Raw genomic sequence first — 16,565 nt, 5'->3', positions numbered from 1 at the left:
AGCCCCTTGAAAAGGAATAGAATTAAGTAGTATAGTTTTTAAACCCAAATTCTGTCTGCATGTACATTTTAATTAACCTAACATTATTGAATGACAAGCTGAGTTGGCAGCTACATCCAGAGTTCATGCCGTGTGAGACCTACCTCAAATGCCCTGCCAAGAAATAGCTGATGGTCGTGGGGAACTGTCATACATTTTAAGCAGGAAACAGAAAGATCTAATAGGAACTTTAGTTTTTCTCTTGTCAAATTAAAGCACACAGAAAGGAAGGACTTTGTCTTTTTTTTTTTTTTTTTTTTTTTTATGACACCAATGTCAATTCTAGCCTGTCAGGGCAAATTCAATAATTAATAGCTGATGATGAGCCAGTCATTCTAGAATTATTTTTTTTAAATAAGCAGGCTAATAAATGAGAATTGACATAAATTTAGGGATTTCTCTTTTCAGAGCAAGTATTAGGGTGATTTTCATAGACTTCTATATTCCCTATGCATCCAGTAGGTGTGATGGTGGATGATTTGGCTTTAGCATAGAGAATGTGGCAGCTGATTAAAAAAAAAAAAATTCCAGTATGTCTATCTTAATGAGAGAACTTGAGTTGTCTAAAGAAATAGAGAGGTCAGAGGAGGCCTAGTGGGAAAAAAGAACAATGAGCCTGGTTAGAACTGACAAAAATTCACCCTAATGATTTGACTGGCTAATGATGACTAGGCAAGTTCCCTGAGTCCACTGACCCAGATGTTCTAATTTGTAAATGCAAAGTGACTTCTTTATCAGCCTCCTGGGGAAATCTTCAGAGCTGTGAACCTGCTATGTTCAGTAATCTTGCTGACCCCAGCCCCAGCCTGTTCTCAGATGGAATTTTAGAAACTGGCCACTGGAACTTTTTGGGTAAGGGCTCTGGAGGTGGCCAAATTACCAGCAGTGGGGGAATGAGGTTTACCTGCCCCCAGTAATCAGCACTTGATTTAAAACAATCAGTGGGGTGCCTCTTCTTTCCTAGGTTGCAGTTGATTGCGGTTGGTTCAGGCCGAGTTGTTTGGGAAATACAAGTTTTGCCCAGCATGAGTCAGCACTGTCCTGAGTAAACTCCCTGCTCTGTTGCAATCTTGCTTACCAAAGATACATCCCCAGGCGGCACCATTCACTTCGCATGAAAGCCACTGCTCTTGGTTCCTGCGATGATCTCATCTGAACATGGCTCCAACGACCTCAGCCACAGGAACTAGAGACAGCTTGCTTTCTCTCGTGGCAATGTTTTGAAACTGGCAAAATCAGGTAGCCTCAGACTGTTTTCTTAAATTTCATTAGCTAGATGAAGCTGCATTAGAAACTGGGAAAATCCTGTCTTCAGAAGTGAGTCAGGTTTTTTTTTTTTTTTTTTGAGACAGAGTTTCACTCTTGTTGCCCAGGCTGGAGCGCAATGGCGCGATCTCAGCTCACTGCAACCTCCACCTCCTGGGTTGTGATTCTCCTGCCTTGGCCTCCCAAGTAGCTGGGATTATAGGTGTGTGCCACCACGCCCAGCTAATTTTGTATTTTTAGTAGAGACAGACTTTCGCCGTGTTGGTCAGGCTGGTCTCGAACTCCAGAGCTCAGGTGACCCACCCTCCTCAGCCTCCCAAAGTGCTGGAATTACAGGCGTGAGCCACTGCGCCCGGCCAGAAGTTTTCTTTCATTTGGGTTCTGGATGTGGCGTTAGGTCCAATTAAACCACTGATTATATAAATCTTAGAAAAGTAAAACGTTAGGTTTACAGCTTTATCCATTGTTTGCTCTTGTATTTTGTTTTTTTTGTGTATGTGTCTTATGAGAAACACTTTAGTCAAACTAAGCCATTGTTAAAGGAAAAGAAGCGAAGGCATTTGGTTGCCTTCCTAATAACTAAATATTGAGTTGTAGAGAACACTGTCTTACCAGTGAGTTTGTTCCTGTATTCCTTTCTGAATTAATAGGAAGAACCTCCTCATTTCTAATTCTACTAGGCTGCTACCCTGTCTCCTTCCTGCTTTTCATCTCCAAACTTTTGAACCCTTCACCTAATCAGACTATGATATCTCTAGACGGTCGTCACCTTCAAAATTACGTTTCTGCTCCTTATAATTCCAACAAATTGCCCATGTTCTCTTTCACCTCAGACCTTAGCACATATAAGCCTTCTTTTACACACCTTCCCCAAGCTTAATCTGGCCAGCTGGTTTCAGCCTAGAAGTCACCTCTTCCACAAAGCCTCTTCTTACTTACCAGGGCTAGGTGAGTGCTCAGGAGAACCTGGTATTTACTCCAATCATAGTATGTATTGAGAATCAGAGTCTGCTTTGTTAGAATTGTATCCATGGTACGTTGCACATAGTAGGTTCTCAGTAAGGGTAGAATGAGCAAGAGCCTGTACTGTACTTTCTCAACTCCGATCCTCTTATCGACTCTTTTTTTTTTCCCCGAGACGGAGTCTTGCTGTGTCGCCCAGGCTGCATGCAGTGGCACGATCTCAACTCACTGCAACCTCTGCTTCCCAGGTTCAAGTGATTCTCCTGCCTCAGCCTCCTGAGTAGCTGGGACTACAGTCATGTGGCACCACGCCCAACTAATTTTTGTATTTTTAGTAGAGACAGGGTTTCACCATGTTGGCCAGGATGGACTTGATCTCTTGACCTCGTGATCCACCTGCCTTGGACTCCCAAAGTGCTGGGATTACAGGCATGAGCCACTGTGCCCAGCCCTATTCATTCTTTTTAGTTTCACATCTTTAAATGTGCTAAACCCTGTTGATTTTATTGGAGTACTGTTTGATGTGTGGCTTTTCTTCATTCACACTGTCATTGCCTTAATTTACCAGAGGTCAAAACTGGACAATTAAAATCAGGCTGGGCATGGTGGCTCATACCTGTAATCACAGCACTTTGGGAGGCCAAGGTGGGTGAATAACCTGAGGTCAGGAGTTTGAGACCAGCCTGGCAAACATGGTGAAAACCCATCTCTACTAACAACAAAAAATTAGCTGGGCGTGGTGGCACCTGTAATTCCAGCTACTCAGGATGCTGAAACAGGAGAATTGCTTGAACCCAGGAGGTGGAGGTTGCAGTGAGTGAGGATCACACCACTGTACTCCAGCCTGGGCAACAGTGAGACTCTATATCAAAAAAAAAAAAAAAAAAGAAAAGAAAAGAAAAAAGGAGAGAGAGTTTGAGACCATCCTGGCCAACATGGTGAAACCCTGTATCTATTAAAAAAAAAAAAAAAAAAAAAGCATGCCAGGCATGGTGGCCAGTGCCTGTGGTACCAGCTACTCGGCAGGCTGAGGAAAGAGAATTGCTTGAACCCAGGAGGCGGAGGTTTCAGTGAGCCGAGATTGTGCTGCCGAACTCCAGCCAAGGCACAGGAGACTCCATCTCAAAAATCTGTCAATCACTAAGGGCTTAAAATTTTGTGTGTAAATACTTTTAGGCACCATCAGAGAGAGGGCCTGTACTCTTCAAACATTACAGATACCACCATCTTCTGACATCTTACACACTGAAGACTTAGCATTTTGTCTGCATTGCCTCTAGCAATTTGAGTTTGTAACTCCTAGTTCAGACCCTTATCAAATGGCCACTCCACCATAAGTCTTACCTTGCTCCTATCTTCTCCATATTACTGCCTAAGTTATCTTTTAAAAGTCAACATCTAATCTTTTCATTTAAGGTGCCATTTGTTCTCTGTTTTCCACTTAGCTTGACTTCTAAAACCTTTCACAGTTGGATTCTTTCCTACATGTTGCTGTTAACCATCTTATCTCCCTCTCCCCTGGCCATTTCTCTCCTCTCCAGCTTCACTGAACTTCTCATTTTAACATTCCCTGGATATACCATGTCTTTTAGGACTCTGCCTTTTCCGAATGGACTGTCCCTTCTCCAACTGGCAAGATACTCATCCCTCAGGACACTTAGTTCATATATGCGTCTTCTCTGACTTCTCTGTCTTTTCTGACAGACAGCACTGTCTGTTTCTTCCACTAGACTGTTGAGTTCCTTGACTGAACTTGGTATCCCTGGACTAGAGCTTGACACCATCAGAGAGAGTGGCTGACCTGGATCTCCAGGGTCAAACCGTTATTCTTTGCAATATTAGAAAATCCATAAGCTTTTTTGTTAGATGGCATGGTTTTTTATTCCTATTTGATGAACATGAGCCCATGGCTGCTTACTTTGTATGTTACCTGCAACCGTCAAGTAATCATTCAAAGTTAATTTGAAGATTTAAAGGGCTTGCTGAGATCTAGTCCGACAATATTACAACATTTTCATGGTGTTTTACAAAATTATTTCCCTCATATGGTTTTATTTGTGTTGGGTAGGCTTTATTTATTATCCCTATTTTACCAGTGATTATAAAGCTAGTCTGATACCAAAGCATACTTACTTTCAGGTAAGACTCAGAGAGAAAACATGGTTCTTACACTGCATTAAGCAACTGGTTTGTCTCTTAATATAGTAGTTAAATATACTCTATCAGGTTCCACAGAAATGGTGCTTTTGCTCGATAGGCAAGTGCTAACGGTCTTGCCTTTTACAAGGCCACTCTATCATCAAGGTAGGAAGAGGAGGTGCTCAGAACCTGCCTGACCTATGGGAAGGCCCTGGTTGTGGTTAGAGACCTTGATTGAAATTAATGGTGCGCCCACTCCAACCTCTCAAGTTTTTCTATTATACTTCAAATATCTGGAAGTTGTGAAAGCCTGCTGCCCTGGTGGAGCGTCAAACCAGGCTGGTGAGTGAAAGCAGTCATCCCAAAATGGAGTAAGCTGAGTGTTAAGAGCAGAAAACCTTTTATAGTTATAGTAAGTAATTAACTTTGTAGATCACTTCATAACTTTTGGAGTACTAAAATGCCATATTTGGGACTATGAGAAATTCTATTATAGAAAGATGAACCATTAGAGCTAGGAAATAATCTCTGTTAGATATTGGCATGTGGCATTCAATTTTGGTCCCCTCATACTTGAGAGGATAATTAAAATGATTAAAAGGTTGAAAAATAGGTCTTATCATTTTAAGTTTAAAAAAGGGGGGAAAGATTTTAGCCTGGAGAAGGAAAAGCTAAGGGAGAGCTTGATTATCATCTTCAAATACAAGAATAGTTTTTGCCAGGGGGATTTTTATTAATTATTCTTCATGAACTTCAAAGATTTAAGAGGAAATGGTCTTAAATTGAAGGAGGAGCAATTTTGATGAGTACGAGAAAGAGTTTTTTGATCATCAAAGTGGGGAAATGTTTGAATGACTGCCCAAGAGAGTGTTGAATTTCTGACTGTTTCAGTTGTCTATTGTGTGACAAATTACCCAAAGACTTTTGGTGGCATAACATGACAACCATTTTATTGCCTATGATTTTGTGGGTTAGTAATTCGGGAAAGGAGGACATATTTTTTTTGCCCCATATGATGCTGATTGAGCTGTAGGATCCAAGATGGCTGCACATGTCTATACCTCTGGAGCTAGCTGTTGGCTGGGATATCCTGGTTCTCTGTGAGTTCTTTTTCTTGGTCTGTCATCACTCATTTTTTTTTTTTTTTTTTTTTTTTTGAGACAGAGTCTGGCTCTGTCGCCCAGGCTGGAGTGCAGTGGCCGGATCTCAGCTCACTGCAAGCTCCGCCTCCCGGGTTTATGCCATTCTTCTGCCTCAGCCTCCCAAGTAGCTGGGACTACAGGCGCCCGCCACCTCGCCCGGCTAGTTTTTTTGTATTTTTTAGTAGAGACGGGGTTTCACCGTGTTAGCCAGGATGGTCTCGATCTCCTGACCTCGTGATCCGCCCGTCTCGGCCTCCCAAAGTGCTGGGATTACAGGCTTGAGCCACCGAGCCCGGCCTGTCATCACTCATAAATCTATATAGAATGGCCAAGCACGGTGGCTCATGCCTGTAATCTCAGCACTTTGGGAGGCCGAGGTGGGTGGATCACCTGAGGTCAGGAGTTCCAGACCAGCCTGACCAACATGGTGAAACCCCATCTCTACTAAAAATACAAAAATTTGCTAGGCGTGGTGGCGGGCACCTGTAATCCCACCTGCTTGGGAGGCTGAGGCAGGACAATCGCTTGAACCCGGGAGGCAGAGGTTGCAGTGAGCCAAGATTGTGCCATTGCACTCCAACCTGGGCGACAGATTGAGACCATCTCAAAAAAAAAAAAAAAAAAAAAAAAAAAAAATTCTAGCTCGAGCTCCTTTTCATGGTGGCTGGGCCATAACAGAAGCTGCAGGATCTCTTAAGACCTAGGCCTGGCAGTCATACATCATCACTTTTGCCCAGATACAAGAGGAGGGGACATTGACTTCACCTCTAAAGGATAGAGGGTAAAAATCACATTGCAAAAGAGCTTGCAGTGTGGTTTGGATTATTACTACCAAATTTATTTTATTTTATTTTATTTTTTGAAACAGAGTCTCACTCTGTCACCCAGGCTGGAGTGCAGTGGTGTAATCTCAGCTCACTGCAACCTCTGCCTCCCGGTTTCAAGTGAGTCTCTTGCCACAGCCTCATGAGTAGCTGGGATTACAGTTGCGTGCCACCACGCCTGGCTAACTTCTGTATTTTTATTAGATATGGGGTTTTACCATGTTGGTCAGGCTGGTCTTGAACTCCTGACCTCATGATCTGCCTGCCTTGGCCTCCCAAAGTTCTGGGATTACAGGCGTGAGCCACCACCCCTGGCCTGCCACCAATTTTAGATACAGTTTACCACACTGACCTTAGAGATTTTTCATGAGAGAATAATCAATACATGTTTATTCAATGGGTAGTTTGGGCATATGATTTACAAATTTGGCTGCATATAGAGTCATCTGGGAGCTTTTTACAAGCATAAGCTCCTAGGTACCAGACCAGTGACTCAGTATCTCCTGGGGGTGTTGTGTTGGCACATAAGAGACACTCTATGTCCTTTCTTTCAGGTAGCTATCAGTAAAATGAGTGTGGTGCGGGGGACAGATAGGTATAATACGTAAGGCAAGATGGTATGTACGTTGAGATAGATCTTATCTCTCCTGCTTCTAGGACTTGTTTGAATCATTTGTCTAGTATGCTCTTCCTTGCAGTCGGCCTAGGGTAAATTATATTTCATTAAATCAGCCCATCATTAGAACAGTGTTTCTTGATGCCTCTCATTTTTTTTCTCATGATTTCTGGCATTTTTCCTTCATTGCTTTTTTTTAGTTTATAATTCAATATTTATATGATTGTTTGATGTATAATAGACAAAAATATATCTGCTTTGCTTTCGAGTATCTAACATAGTGTCTGCCTCATAAAAGGCACTCAGTACTTGTTGAATGAGTAAGTGGTTGAATGCGTGAATGAATGAAGTGATATTTGAATTTAGTTTTAAAGGTGATTGTAATTTTGGACAGGTGAAGCAAATGAAAGGGAAATTTATTGTTCTGAAGTGGAAACTGGGTCATATTGCTCATGTAATTTCAGAAAACTGGAGAAACTGGTTTGGGAAAAGATGAAAGGTTGGTTTTTTATATCTAGTATGCTAAATTTGAGGTATGGAGGTTTAGCAGGCATTTAGAAATGAGACATTTCTATACTAAATTTGAGGTATGGAGGTTTAGCAGGCATTTAGAAATCTGAAGGGTGAGACTGATTCCAGATATTCACTTTCGGGAGTTACCTGACTGAAGAATATGAAATCTGTTCCTTTCACAAATACCTGGTAAGCTCCTACTGTGTGCCAGACAGCTATGTTATAGGGAAGGTGAACTGCAGTCTGAGAAGGAGCCAGTCTTGTGAAAAGAGCTAAGGAGAATGTTCCGGCCAGAAAAGGAACCCCGAGTTTGTAGGCCCTGGGGCAATAAATAATTTATAATTTTTGAGGAATTGAAAGAAGGTGCCTGAAGGACAGAGCGAGGTGAGTGAAGAGGGAGAGCTGCATGAGGTAAAGTGGGAGAGGCAGGCAGAGCCCACATCACATGGGGACTTTGTGGGCTAGATAGTGAGTTTAGCCTTCACTCAAAAGTGTGGTGGTGCTGGGCTTGGTGGCTCACACCTGTAATCCTAGCACTTTGGGTGGCTGAGGCAGGTGGATCACCTGAGGTTAGGAGTTCGAGAACAGCCTGGCCAACGTGATAAAATCCCGTCTCTACTAAAAATACAAAAAATTTTAGCCAGGCATGGTGGCTCATGCCTGTAATCCCAGCTACTCAGGTGGCTGAGGCAGGAGAATTGCTGGAATTCGGGAGGTGGATGTTGCAGTGAGCCGAGATTGCACCATTGTACTCCAGCCTGGGTAACAAGAGCGAAAACTCTGTCTCAAAAAAAAAAGGTGGTGGGACACCATTGAAGGCTTAAAACAGAAAGTGACAAGCAGAGATTCTTTTTCTAAATAAAAGGATACCCTGGTTACTCTGTAGAGAATAGAGAGTCACAAAAAAGGGACCAGTAAGGAAGTGTTTGTCTCCCTTCTTGAGAAGGATCATGGCAGATAGGGCAGGTTATGGCAGTGGACATAGAACGGGATACTTCCAGGATGCATTTAAAAAGTAGAACCAGGCTGGGCGTGGTGGCTCACGCCTGTAACCCCAGCATTTTGGGAGGCTGAAGCGGACAGATCACCTGAGGTTGGGAGTTCGAGACCAGCCTGACCAACACGGAGAAACCCTGTCTCTACTAAAAATACAAAATTAGCTGGGTGTGGTGGTACATGCCTGTAATCCCAGCTACTGGGGAGGCTGAGGCAGGAGAATCACTTGAACCTGGGAGGCGAAGGTTGTGGTGAGCCGAGATCGTGCCACTGCACTCCAGCCTGGGCAACAGGCAAAACTTCGTCTCAAAAAAAAAAAGAAAAAAAAAGTGGAAGTAAAATTCACTAGAGAAGGAAAGGAAGAGGGAAGAGTAAGGAGTACAGAGCCCTGGGGCCTATGTAGGGGGCACAAGGAGGAACCAGGGAAGGAAAATAAGGGAGCAAGAGTGGTCATTGATGTCAAAGGTGAGTCAAGCTACTGCGCCTGCAGTGGGAGCCAATGTGGGAAAAGGAGCCTATAAGGAGAATTCAAGTGTATTGGGAGTAAGTGTGCTGCCTGATGTGTGTGTGGTAAGTCAATACCCAAGACATGGGGGCGGGGTTTAATTGTAGGGCTGCAGAATGAGGAGATGAGAGAGAACTGCAAATCCATCCCCCTGAGGAGTTTGGAGCTAGAGTTTTTAAGGATTTTGGAGTGGGCTGGAGTGTGGTGATTTTTGGTTGACCAGAGAGAGAAAGATGACGTAATGGGACCAGGAGATGAAAAAACTGTATTATGCTGATTTCGTTTCTCTCTGAGGGTCTTCAAACTGGTTGACATCAGCTGTTTTACCAGAATTCGGGATCTGAAAAATATGTCAAGCAATTCTTAAAAAAAAAGCCTTATGCTTCTAAAGTCAGAGATCCTATCTTTAGAAACAGTAGGGATGCAAATGGTCAGTATCTAGTGCCGTGTGACTTACCATTACAAGGAAATGCGTCAAATTCCAGCCTGATTAATGTGTTTTTTGATTTGTTTTGTTTTGTTTTGAGATGGAGTTTTGCTCTGTGGCCCAGGCTGGAGGGCAATGGCATGATCTTGGCTCACTGCAACCTCCACCTCCCGGGTTCAAGTGATTCTCCTGCCTCAGCCTCCTGAGTAGCTGGGACTACAGGTGTGTGCCAGCACACTCGGCTAATTTTGTATTTTTAGTAGAGATGGGTTTTTACCGTTTTGGCCAGGCTGGTCTTGAACTCCTGACCTCAGGTGATCCACCCACCTCAGCCTCCCAAAGTGCTGGGATTACAGGTGAGCCACTGCACCTGGCCTAATGCTTAATTAAAGTTATATTTCTGTCCATAACTCTTGGTAACCCTCTGAGGACAGCTTCATAAGGAAGAATATGGGTAGGTTGTGGGTGTATGGGGCTGCAGGGAGATCATGAAGGTTGAGGACGTAGGAAAGAGCCACACATTTATCCATTAGAAGATCATTGGTGACCATGGAGAAAGGGCTTTCTGCAGAATGAAATTGAGTTTATGAATGAGTATGTGATGGAGAAGTGAAGGCAGAGTACCAGCTACTTTCTTAGGGAAGTTGGGAATTGAAGAAAAAGGAAGATCACAAAGAGTTTGCCTTGTACAAACTTCCATAGAGAAGCATGTGTGTGAAGGCAAGATTTTAAAAGCTGTTGTATCGGTATTTACTAAGCACCTACTCTAAGCCGGTCACTGTTCTAGTGTTAAGGATTTGTGTGAATGACCTCATTTAGGTACTTCATTTTACAGATGAGAAAAATGATGCTTAGGGAATTAATCACCTTGACAGGTCACACAGAAAGAAGACTATGAGTTCTGTCTGACCCAGGCCCCATGCTCCTAAACCTTGCATGACACTGTTTTTTTGGAAAGTCCTATCAGGACATCAGCTAGAGATAAATGAAAGGTTTTTAGAACCCAGTGATGGCTTAGCTCCAGCTGTATGAATTTGTTAGCAACCCAGTTAAATAAAGTCTTCTTATTTTTCTATAATAATCTGGCAGTTTAGGAATGGAGAGGTGGGGGAGGGGAAGGAAGGAGGGGGAAGAAAAGGATAGAATAAGAGTTCGGTAAATTAGAAAGGGGATTATTTTGTTGTTCATAAGTGTAATGATTGGATTTTCATGCACATGTATGAGATGTGCCTCCCTTAAGCTTTGTTACTACAAAGTCAGTGCATTACCCATCTGATGTGGGAAAAATAAATCAGAAAGAGGCCTCAGCTTGTGGGAATGGTGGAATGCAATGGCTTGTGGTGTTAAGCAAAATTGTGTTTTACAGTAAATATTTATTGTGGTTCTTTTGATGCAAGTTATATTGGGATATGGAGGAAAATGCAAAAATGGATAAGATGGGATATTGGACCTCTATATGGTTAGAGAGGAAGGTAAAGTGCTTCACTATAGTGCGTGATTGAAGGGTATGAGAGGAAGGTGGAGGAGAAGTATGGGAAAGTATTATACAAGTTAGGTAGGGCTGGCCAGGGTGATGCCAATCTAGCTTCTCAGGATGACCCCTCAGGATTTTGGTCACTGTGTCGTCAGTCTAGTCTTGGGTCAGAAAATGTATTTTGTTGAGAACCTGGAAATAATTAGTCTTGAAGACAGGATTGTATTCAGACTTGAGTGGTTGAGCTCAGAATGGAATGCCAATTTATTATTTTAGAATGAAGGATTCCTTTTCTGTTAAGAGGATTCTGGAATTTGTTAGGATAATTGCTTTTCAGTATCAAGAGATCTGGCAATCAAATTTAATAATATCAAGCTTGCTTGGTGAGCATGGATTTATAAGATAGAATGGCTTTTAGGGCAGAATACAGTTACAAAAAAGATTATTGATTGTTTCCCATAATACCTGGTATTGTATTAAGTACTTTGCATACAGTAGGGCATTTTATTCTACCAGTGATCTTCCTGCAAAGTAGGCACAATTATCTTCAATTTACAAATGAGGAAACCAAGACTCTCTTTAAGCTGATAAGATGTTGAACTGAGATTTGAACCAAGCCCCTCTGCCTCTAAGAGCCCATACCCCTACGTGCTACTTTATATGCTGTTCCCATCTAAGCTTCATGAAATAACCACCTTGTTCTACTGCGGAGATGTTGTGTCACCTCCCTCTAGTATTTCTTGGCCTTGGGCAGTTCTGGAGTCAAAATGCCCCTCCTTGTTTTTTCTAGATTTTTCCAGAGTTCTTTGCTAATCAGTCTTAGATGTGGTCACATTCTTTGTTTAAATACCTGTGTATTCATATAGTCATCCAAGCCTTTTTGTTCTCTTCTTGCTTTTGGTTTGGAAGATATTCTCTTTTTGGAGGAACTTTACATATCTGTTCTCACTGATTTTGTGTTGATTTTATTATCTTAATTTTATGGGTTAAGTTTTTGAGTTTCCCGTGGCTCCTAGTTTATGAACTCCTCCCTGTCCCCTTCCTCTTCCACTAGACTTAAATTCAGATACTAAAGCTAGTTTCTGAATACTCCGTCTGGCTCCAGTCCAGCTATCCAATTTAGACATGGCTCTCTGGATCACTAGCTATTGCCAGTTACTCACTGCTCCTGTATGCCCTTGATTTCCTACTTGAGTATCCTTGTTTCTGTTGTGCTTTTGGCTTGGAATGTCATTCTTCTCATGAAGGCTCCCTAGTCTGATCCCTCACTGGGTGTAATCACTTCTTCCTGAGTCTCATAGCAGAGAATTCTCTTTTATGTCTCATTTGTGGCACATTACACTTTCTGCCATCTATTATAGTTGTTTGTGTACGTACCTATCTCCTACTAGACCATGGCCTCACTGAGCAGATCTGTCTGGTTGACCTTTGTCTTTCCCCTAGTGTCTAGTTCAGTTCCTTCACATAGTGGGCATTCGATATCTATTGGGTGAATGAATGAATAACTGAACAGAATTACAGATTTTAAGTTTCTGATCATGGTTTATAGATTCCCTCCCTTTTTGCTTTTCTTCTTCCTTTCACATTTCCCTTTCTTTCTTTTCTATTAACCTGTGTTTTCCCTTGCACTGACTCACTGAACTTCTCTTCACCACTCCTTTTTTTTTACCCAGATTTTGCCTCATTCTTTCCCCATTAGCAGTTACTGTGTGGGTGTGCCATATGCTGCTGGTCAGATTTTCTCCATCCTTTTGTGGCTTGAGTTCCTTCATGAATCGGATGAGCAGCATAGGAATTGACTGGTGATTACATTAAGATCTTAATAAAAGACCTTGTATAAAGAACAGGACTTAAAATTTGTCAGTGTATTGCTTTCAAGAGGGAAATTTTCCGATGCATGTTTCAAGTGAAAGGGAAAGGGAAAAAAAATCTTTGGGTACTGGGGAGGTAGATCAGGGCATTTTATTCACCCTGTGGGATGTGGGATGTCAGAGGCATCTTATTTGACCAAAGAAATAATGCAGGAAGCCACAGAAACTTCTGCTAACCGTTAATATTGAATCCTCAATTTTTTTCTATAGCTGGAGAAAACATTAGAGATGAGTGTAGTTCAACCTTCCTGTTTTCCAGATGAGAAAACAGACCCAAAGAGGCTAAATGACTTGTTCATTAAACTGGGGTATTTGTTGCCCAGTGTTTACTTCTAGAACTGAATGTGGCCTAGGAAACCACCAAATCTTTGAAAGTAGTGGAAAGTTGCACTTGAAGTGGAGGTTTTAGGTGTCTAAAATTGAAGGCTTTTGCAATGCTGAAAAGTAGACTGTCCAGTTGGTAGCCGGTTGGATTTGAGGCAGTTTTCACCAAAGGGCGGTTTAGCTGTCTCAGTCACTCCCTTCTTGGAATCCGTTCATTCTGCATTTGAAAAGGGGGCTAACGTTAAATTATTAAAACATTTTCAATTTTTCTTGCTCTTTTTTCCAGCCCTCATCTTCCAAGTTTTGTTTCAGGGTTAATTTCCTTATCTCAACACTATTTGTGTTAAGTTTTTATTGCTTAAGTCAGATGTCAGTACAAAGCATGGGAAATCCAGAAAGTGTCTTAGACACTGATGATTGGTTTTTGGTGCTTGTTAGGTAGATCTTTTACCTGACTCATATAATAATGTACTTTATTGTCACTGAAATACTTTCTAGTGAACCAGTTGGTGGCAGATATGAAAGGTTACCTATTTGTTGAAGGTCTAGGGTACAGCAGTGGAAAGAGATCAGATAGCCCAAAACAGGAAGTCAAGTGCAAACAGGATGTGTTTGTCTACTGTAACTTGTATGCCTATGTTTTGAAACTTGGTGCTGTTAAAAAGTTAAGACTTCTAATATTTGAGCTTGGCTGAAGAAGTCTCCATTTTGGGTTTGAAAAGAAGCTAACATAACTAGTCCTTTACAGCCCTTGCCTTTATCCATATGCATGTCTTTCTTCTAGGGACCATTCTTTCTTCCTGGGCATGGTTGTTTTTCCTAGTTTATAACATACTGCATCCATATGATTTATAAAATGAAGCCACTGAATTGACTGCTGATGTTACTTTTGGTAGATATGGGATTCAGTCTGTGTTTGGCTATTTTTTAAAATAACAATGGGAAATTTTAGCCTATAATTCACCATCCTTTTATTTTTTATTTATTTTTTATTGTTTTGAGACAGAGTTTCACTCTTGTTGGCCAGGCTGGAGTGCAATGGCGTGATCTCAGCTCACCACAACCTCCGCCTCCCAGGTTGAAACGATTCTCCTGCCTCAGCCTCCAGAGTAACTGGGATTATAGGTATGTGCCACCACACCTGGCTAATTTTGTATTTTTAGTACAGATGGGGTTTCTCCATATTGATCAGGCTGGTCTCGACCTCCGGACCTCAAGTGATCTACCCGCCTTGGCCTCCCAAAGTGCTGGGATTACAGACATGAGCCATTGTGCCTGGCCTCCATCCTTTTAATTTATTTATATATACACACACACACACACACACATATATATATATATATATATATATTTTTTTTTTGTAGAGCCTGGGGAGTGGCTTATGCCTGTAATCCCAACAGTTTGGGAAGCTGAGGCAGGAGGATTGCTTAAGCCCAGGAGTTTGAGACCAGTCTGGGCAATATAGTGAGACACCTGTCTCTACAAAAATAAAAATAGCTGAGTATGGTGGCATGTGCATGTAGTCCCAGCTATTCAGGAGGTTGAAGTGGGTGGATCACCTGAGCCCAGGTCAAGGCAGCAGTGACCAAGAGTACATCACATCCAGCCTTGGCACCAGAGTGAGGTCTTGCTGTGTTGCCCAGGATGCGAGCTGGTCCCAAAGTCCTGGCCTCAGGTGATTCTCCTTCCTTGGCCTCCCACAGTGCTGGGATTACAGGTGTGAGCTACCACATCTGGCTACCGCCTTCTATTTTTTAATTTTTATTTTTTGAGACTGAGGCTCCCTCTGTCACCCAGGCTAGAGTGCAGTGGCTGGAGTGCAGTGGTGTGATCACAGTTCACTGCAGCCTTGATCTCCCAGGCTCAAGTGATCCTCCCACCTCAGCCACCCAGTAGCTGGGATTACAGGTGTGAGCCACTACAACAGGCCCATTGTTTTTTTTGTTTGTTTGCTTTTTGTTTTTTTTGGAGATGGAATCTCACTCTGTCACCTAGGCTGGAGTGCAATGGTGCGATCTCAGCTCTCTGCAACCTCTGCCTCCATGGCTCAAGTGATTCTCCTGCCTCAGCCTCCTGAGTAGCTGAGATTATAGGTGCCCACTACCAGCCCTGGCTAATTTTTGTATTTTGAGTAGAGACAGCGTTTCGCCATGTTGGCCAGGCTGGTCTTGAACTCCTGACCTCAAGTGATCAGTCCACCTCGGCCTCCGAAAGTGCTGGGATTATAGGCGTGAGCCACCACGCCTGGCCCATTCTTTCAAATAACAGTTTGCTTTTGTTGGTTTCCAGAATTTTTAGCCTAATTTTTGAGTGTTTTCTGAACGTGGTTTACAAATGACTACCTGGTGTTTGTGAACTTTTTTTAAGTCTTTGAATTCAAACTTTCCTTCAGTACTAGAGGCTGCATCTAATGCTAGCTGCTGAATTGCTTCACCCCTTGGCAAGTCTCTGGAGAAGAGATTAAGTAAGTAATTTGCTTGGGGTCACTCAACTGGTAAACAATCTCAGCAGCCCCTATTTTCTGAACCCACCTCCCATTTCCCATTGCTTCCTACTGTGAAATGTGCTTTATTACGTTCATTAGAGGACTGGATTGGTTATAGGATAACCATCTGCTCAAGTCATCGCGGGATCTTTGTGGATTATCACAACCACTTGAACCAGGTCCATTCTGCTGGTCTGATACTGTAATATGGGACAGATGAAGGTTTTGATAATGTGGGGTGTGTGTGTGTGTGTGCATTCTGTACTCTTGCCAGATTGCAAAGAAAATCGTCTGTCTTTCCACTTTGTAATTCCAGGAGCAAAAGGGTAAAGTAGCAGCATATCTCAATGTGGATGTTCTAGTGACTGTGTGTGAAAGCAGTGAGAACAACATTCCATTCTGCTATCAGCTCAGGTGTCTTTTTTCTTGACTCTATCAAAGAGTGGTGAATATGAGGCATTTTGCACTTTGTTGTGGAATATAGGCCAATAGTAAAACCTGAAGATCAGGTTGAGCACAGGTGTTCCTGGCAAGGAGATAATTTGGAGACGATACAAAGGTTTTTATGACACCAGGAATACTAGAAATGTCTATTCATTTATGCTGCTTGGCATAGATACCAGGTAGATCACATCCTTCTGGCAGGAGCAGAAAACATTTCAGAAAGTCAGCATAATTTTCAGATTGAGATCAAACATCAAACCAAGCTAAAGGTCTGTGGGAAGAAGGGGGTGCTTAGTCTCAATTCATCCCGGATTTATCACCAAATCCTATCTGACTTCAGTGCAGTGCAAGCAATTACAGTGCACCAAGTGGAGACCAGAGGTGTATGTTCATTCTTTGAATTTGGCAGAGAAGGGTTGAGGAGCTAAGGGAGAAATTCTAAACTGGCTGGACTGCAGAGTTGTGGGGAGTAACAAACTCATTAGCAATGGGGTGGAATTGGGAAGAGATTTAACAGCCTGGGGCTGCAAGGAGGAT

The 16,565-nt window shown here is 42.5% G+C and overlaps 1 protein-coding gene and 1 non-coding gene across 6 annotated transcripts in view; both read left to right on the top strand.

Annotated features, from left to right (window-relative positions):
- Positions 1–16,565, top strand: part of RFFL (ring finger and FYVE like domain containing E3 ubiquitin protein ligase) — an 88,813-nt gene that overhangs the window by 37,406 nt on the left and 34,842 nt on the right. The window contains exon 2 of one of the 5 annotated variants that reach the window (XM_073004853.1): positions 14,106–14,224. The exons of 3 other annotated variants lie outside the window; for them this stretch is intronic. The gene's annotated coding sequence lies outside the window, so the exon portion shown is untranslated. Of the gene's footprint in view, positions 1–977; positions 1,279–14,105; positions 14,225–16,565 lie in introns of those variants that run through there. One more of the 5 variants, XM_008011042.3, reaches the window with a different exon arrangement.
- Positions 10,602–10,708, top strand: LOC119621980 (small nucleolar RNA U13). The gene has a single exon (XR_005238609.1). It is a non-coding gene; the product is annotated as a small nucleolar RNA U13 (small nucleolar RNA).

The sequence above is a fragment of the Chlorocebus sabaeus genome, chromosome 16 (assembly GCF_047675955.1).
Source record: "Chlorocebus sabaeus isolate Y175 chromosome 16, mChlSab1.0.hap1, whole genome shotgun sequence".
Lineage (NCBI taxonomy): Eukaryota > Metazoa > Chordata > Mammalia > Primates > Cercopithecidae > Chlorocebus > Chlorocebus sabaeus.
This window is presented reverse-complemented; position numbering and strand designations above follow the sequence as displayed.